Here is a 6,152-nt window from a genome sequence, read left to right as displayed (position 1 = left end):
GGCGAGGGTGAGGGCAAGGGTGGGATTGATGTGGTCTCGGTGTCTGGTGCGCGACAGTATACGAGCTGCAGAGTTCTGAATAACCTGCAGTGTGGAGGGAGGGCCGGGAAGGCCGGCGAGGAGAGAGTTCCCATAGTCCAGCCTTGAGGTGATAACGGTGTGGACCAGTGTTTCAGCAGCGTGAGGGGTGAGGTAGTGCTGTAGTCTAGCGAAGTATTATGTCTCAGAAGTATTTTGTGCAGCCAACGATGACAAATTGCATTTGAGTAGTGTCTTTCACCTCAGGAGGATGTCCTAAATCGCTGAACAGTCAAGAGTTTGCACCCGAGCGCTGGGGGTTGAAATCAAGAAGGGTGGAGGGCAAGGTGGGTGGGAGGCTGACTGAAGGCATGGTCAAAGAGGAAGGTTTTGAGACGAGCCTTGAAGGAGGCAATTTAAGGGGTGAGGTGGGGGGATTCGGGATGGAGTTCCAGAGGGTGGGAGCAGAATGGCTGAACGCCCAACCACCGATGGTGGGGCAGGCTGGTGGGGGATGTGGAGTAGACCAGTGCCCGCCGAGCGGAGGGAACAGGAAGGTTGCTAAAGTGTTAGTAGGTCGTGGAGGACAGAGGAGGAAGATGGTGGAGGGCATTGAAAGTAAGGACAAGGATCTTAAACGCAATCCTCTGGGGAAACGTGAAGCCGGGCGAAGATGGGGTTAATCGGCTTCCAGAGCTTCGTATGGGAGAGAACACAAACTGCAGAATTCTGAATAATCTGCAGTTTGTGGATGTAAGAGTTAGAAATTCCAGTGAGCAGGGAGACAGCGTAGTCAAGCCTGGACATAACGGAAACATGAATAAGGGTATTGGTAACCTGAGGGGACAGGTAGGGAGGGAGGTGACCACCGCTGACTCACCTGGGACCTGACACCAAACTTCCCTACCGGTTGACTTAGTCATAGATGACCTAAAGCAATGATCAAAGAGTTAGGTCCTCAGGTGCCTTGATCGAGGAGAGACAAAGCAAGTTAGTTGGAGGGACTCTGGGAAAGGAGCTTCAGAGAGTGGGGGCAAAATGGTGACGGTGGGGGTGCGGGACATGAAGGAAGACGGTGTTTGCTGGCCATAGGCAATGACCGAGTTGGGAGGTCGTAGAGAGGATTTTTTCATTGGGGAAAGAGACAGTTTTGCTATGAGGGTCGGGTCCAAATCCAGCACCTTGGGACGTCCTCCTGACGTGAAAGGCAAATACAAATGTAATTTTGTATTTGTAGGTAAAAGTAGATCTTCCAAAGAGCTGGCACACGCACGATGGGTTGAATGGCCTTCTATGCTGTAATATGCTATGATTCTAAATGATGTGATTCTATCGACAGGACTTTCAACCCAATCTCTGCTTTTTTCACACCTTTCAGTTGCCAAGTATCTCTCAAACTTCTTTTCAAACACACTGATTATAAACACATTATAAACGGGTATAAACACAATTATACCTGTGCAGTCTTCACAACCCTCTATGAGAAAAAATATTTCTGATCTCACTTTTAACAGCTCTAATTTTAGTATGTTTTTGATCACCAGAAGTTATTTGGTATCTAGTTTGTCAATATTTTTCATTAATTTATATACAATCCCTGATCAGATTATCCTATAAATTTCTTATTTCCAGCAAATGTAAAACAACCTCTCATCAGTCAAACCCTTTTATCCCATCTTTTAATCCAGTGAAGTCGCTGAATGCCCTCTAAGATTAGTATATCTCTCCTAAGATCTGATGCTCAAACCTTCACACAGCACTCCAAATAAGGTCTCACCAGCACGTTATATAACTTAGCCGTTATGTATGTTTTGCGCCTCAAAAACTGGTTTCAATTTCCTTTTTTTGTTCATAATATAATAAAAATCCTTGCATTTGGTATAGTGCTTTTTATGTCTTCTAGACATTTCACAGAATAAACTGTAAAGTGAATTGACTGTACATTTTTTGAGTGAAACCATTCTGCAGAGATCTCAGCTTGGCTCAGTGATAGCGCTCCTGTCTTCGAGTCAGGTTGTGGGTCCAATTTCCACGTCTGGACTTGAACTCACATGGTCTGAGATGACACTCCAATGAAGTACTGGGGAGCGCTACATTGTCGGAGGTGATGAGACAGTAAACCGAGGTCCCGCCTGCCTGTTCAAGTGGATGTTGAAGATCACCATTTGAAAAGTGAAGGGAGTTTCTCTCTCCCGGTGTTCTGGTCAACAATCTATCAAATAAAAATTAGACATTAATTTTATGGCTGTATGTGGGACATTGATGTGCATAATTGTACTGCTCTGTTTGCCTACAAATACACAGTCACTTCATTTCATAGTAAATCCTGTGAAGTGTTTTTGAGACTTGATAAGGCGCTATACAAAACGCAAGGTTTTTAAAATTATTTATCATCTCAGAAATGAATTCCAAAGTATTAAAGAAAAGGTGATAAAGAATATAAACTAATTAATTAAACGACAATGTCTGTTTGGGGGTGTATTTGCCAATATCTCATTAACCGATTGACGTAGAGACACGATTTATATTCATCGGAAAGGTCTTGCAAAGACCTCAAGGTTCTTAAACTTATGGATCTTTTCACCAAAATCATGTCTTTGGCAAAGTCCGTTGTTAGCTCTACACCATTGAGTGGCAAAAGTGTGGTCTTCCTCATGCACACATTCTTCTGTGGCTCATCGAAAAAATGCGGCCGAACCAAATCGACAATGTGATCTCTGCAGAACTGCCAAACCCAGACCGAGACCCTGTGCTCTTTGAAATCGTAAAGAAACAAATGATTCACGGCCCATGTGGACAATTCACCAGAAAATCTCCCTGCGTGAAAGATGGCTCCTGCCAATGCAATATCCAAGGAGCTTCATACAGGAGACCCAACAGGTCATGATGGGTATCCTTTGCACAGGCGGAGGTCAACTGGAGGTGTGGATCCCATGCAGGACTGACAAACATCTGGTGGAAGTAGACAACCATTGGGTTGTCCCGTACAATCCCTATCACTTTCGGCTCTTCAACGCTCACATCAATGTTGAGTTTTGCAACTCTGTTAAGAGCATCAAATATGCGTGCAAATATGTGAACAGGGATGTGACATGGCTGTGTTGGACTCAGTAGCGGGAGGAAGCCCGAAGAGACGAGGTAACATACTACCAGATGGGTCAATATGTGAACACCAATGAAGCAATCTGGAGAAATTTGGCTTCCACATACACGATCGATATCCAGCGGTCCAACACCTTCAAGTTCACCGTGAAAATGGCCAAAGGTGTTTTTTTACAAAAGCAAATGTTCAGGAACCTAAACCTCCCAAACCATGCTAACTGCATTCTTTGAACTATGTGTGTTTGCAAGAATCCTTCTCTACTTTGAGCTCCCAAGAACTTCACATGGGACTCCCAGACCAAGAAATTAATATAATAATAATAATCACTGCATTTGATATAGCGCCTTATCACGTCATTGAGATGTCTCAAATCGCTTCATAGAATATACTGTCAAGTGTAGTAACAGTGTGTTTTGTGGGTGAAACGCAGCAGCCAATTGCACATAGCAGTGTCCCACCAACGGTCGTGAATTGATTGACCAAATCTTTTTTTATGCTAACACGGAAATCTCATCAACGATAATTATGCAATACTTTCCGAGAAGCATGTCACCGCAGGGGTCTCCTAGAGGACGATGCCTACTGGAACCAGATATTAGAAGAAGCAGCTGCGGCACGGCACCGTCTAATATCAGACTGAGGGATTTGCAGACGAGTCAATGAGGGCTGGGATTCATCCCACTCAGCTCCTGTTAACTCTACAAGCCAAAGCCCTAATGGGCGGTTGGTCCTCCCTGGACAAGCAGTGGGAAAGGTTGCCAGACCAACGATATCAATGGCAAGATAGGCCAGTTTTAGTTGGATAGACTCCAGCAGTTACCCCAGTGCACACTCTGGGGTCCCCAAACCTTTGCCAACCTGCGCCTAATACTTTCCAGAATTAGGTAAGCAGGATGAGTCCCTCCAGGGAGAGACTGCGCATTGAATTTCAACAATCTATCTCTGGGATTTCCATGTGTAGGTGGGATGTATGGAAATCTCAGCTCGGTTTGGAACTCTAAAGCACAGTGATGGGCCGGGCCAACAGTAAAGTGGCAGCCACACTTCTGAAGGTGAAGCTGATTGGCACAGGGAGTGTTGGGTCCACGGAAGTGGTGTGAGCAGGAAATTGGCTTTGCCCGCAAGTGAGAGAACCACGATAGAAATACCAGCTGCACGACACTACTCTCCGTCTATCCACGCAATGCTCAGTCCTAAAGTGAACTCCTGCGTCAAATTTGTGGTAAGTGCTGTACCATACAAATTAAAATGTTTAGTATTTTAAACATAACTACATGTTCAGGAATATACGCCTATAATTTAATCCGGGTTGTTTCACAAAATGCGTCTCTCAATAACACCAATGAACCCTCCACAATTTTCCAAAAAGTTATCAAATTTCTCCATAGTTTTCCGTAAAATTTGTCAAATGCCCCTCGATATTTGACAAATATTCCTGCAATTTTCTATTGGCCCAGGTTATGGTTTCCACATGTGTCAGGCATCCAGCTCACAAAAAAAAGTCTTTTGTCAGCAATTCCCCAACTAGAGAAAGATTCCTGATCTAACATCTCATGCACCTTTAGGCACCTTGTTTATATCCCCTCTTAGTCTTCAGTATTCTCGTGCAAAACGGTCACATTTTGCCAGCATTTTTAATATGTATCCAAGAATCCTAAAATTAAAGACAAAAAGCACAGCACCCAACGGAGACGAAAACATTCACTTTACTGATGTTGTGAACTCGATCCAAAGCCTTGTAGCTGATTGCTAAACGTTAACAAAAATCAAATCTCCTCAGCAAGTATACCCCGGGAAAGTAAAATTAATATCAACACCTCAACAACAATAGCAACAACAAAATTACATTTATAGAGCGCCTTTCACATCGGGGAGACGTCCCAAAGCGCTGAACAGTCAGGTGTCGGGGTCCAAGCATGGGGGAGGGTTGGTGGAGGGGTGAGGGAAGGCAGAGAGGGTGACCAAAGTCACGTCGAAGAGAAGGGTCTTGAGACCGACCTTGAAGGAGGCTAGAGAGGAAGCAAGGCGAAGGGACGGTGGGATGGGCAGGTCAGGCGGGAGCCATGGAGCAGACCGGAGCCCGCTGAACGGAGGGAGCGGACAGGTTGGTAGGGAGTCCAGCAGGTCAGAGAGGTAGGAGGGGGCAAGGCCATGGATGGCCTTGAACGTGAGGACGAGGATCTTGAGGTCGATCCTCTGGTGGATGAGGAGCCAGTGGAGTCGGTCGAGGGTGGGAGTGATGGGGTCACAAAACCTGGTGCGTGAGAGTACACGAGCTGCAGAGTTTAGGATGATCTGCAGCTTGTGAAGGGAAGAGTTAGGAAGGTCGATGAGGAGGGAGTTTCCGTCATTGCGCGTTGATGTGACGAATGCATGGATAAGGTTTCGGTAGCCTGAGGGGTGAGGCAGTGACGGAGTCTGCCAATGTTGTGTAGGTGGTGGTAGGCAGTGCCGGTCATGGTGCGGATATGGGGGAGAAAGGGCAGTTCAGGGTCAAACAAAACACCCAGGTTCCTGACTGGCTTAGTGAGGTTGAATGTGCGGCCGTGGAGGTTAATGCTGCCAGCGCCCGAGTGCAGAGGCGCTGGCATGAGCCAATCAGAAGGGTCTCGATCTTGCTGACATTCAGCTGGAGAAAGTTGACCCTCGTCCAGGACTTGATGTCGGACAGGCAGTCGGTCAGGACACCAGTGGTCCTGGAGTTGAGGGTGGAGGTAGAGAGATAGAGAGCAGAGAGAAATTTATCCCATGTCTGCGAATGATGTCACCAAGTGGGAGCATGTAGAGGGTGAAGAGGAGGGGACCCAGGACAGAGCCCTGAGGAACACCGCACGAGACGGTGTGGGGGCTGGAGGAGAAACCATTTGCTGCGACAAAGTGGAGGTGGAGTGAAACTTAGGACCTGAACCAGTCGAGGACAGAACCTCGAAGGTTGAGGTTTGAGGAGAGGCGGTGGAGGAGAATTGAATGGTCCACAGTGTCAAAGGCAGCGGAGAGGTCAAGGAGGACAAGGAGGCAGATGGAGCCTTGG

Source organism: Callorhinchus milii, unplaced genomic scaffold, assembly GCF_018977255.1.
Source record: "Callorhinchus milii isolate IMCB2004 unplaced genomic scaffold, IMCB_Cmil_1.0 Scaffold10, whole genome shotgun sequence".
NCBI lineage: Eukaryota > Metazoa > Chordata > Chondrichthyes > Chimaeriformes > Callorhinchidae > Callorhinchus > Callorhinchus milii.
Note: the sequence above shows the minus strand (reverse complement) of the source record.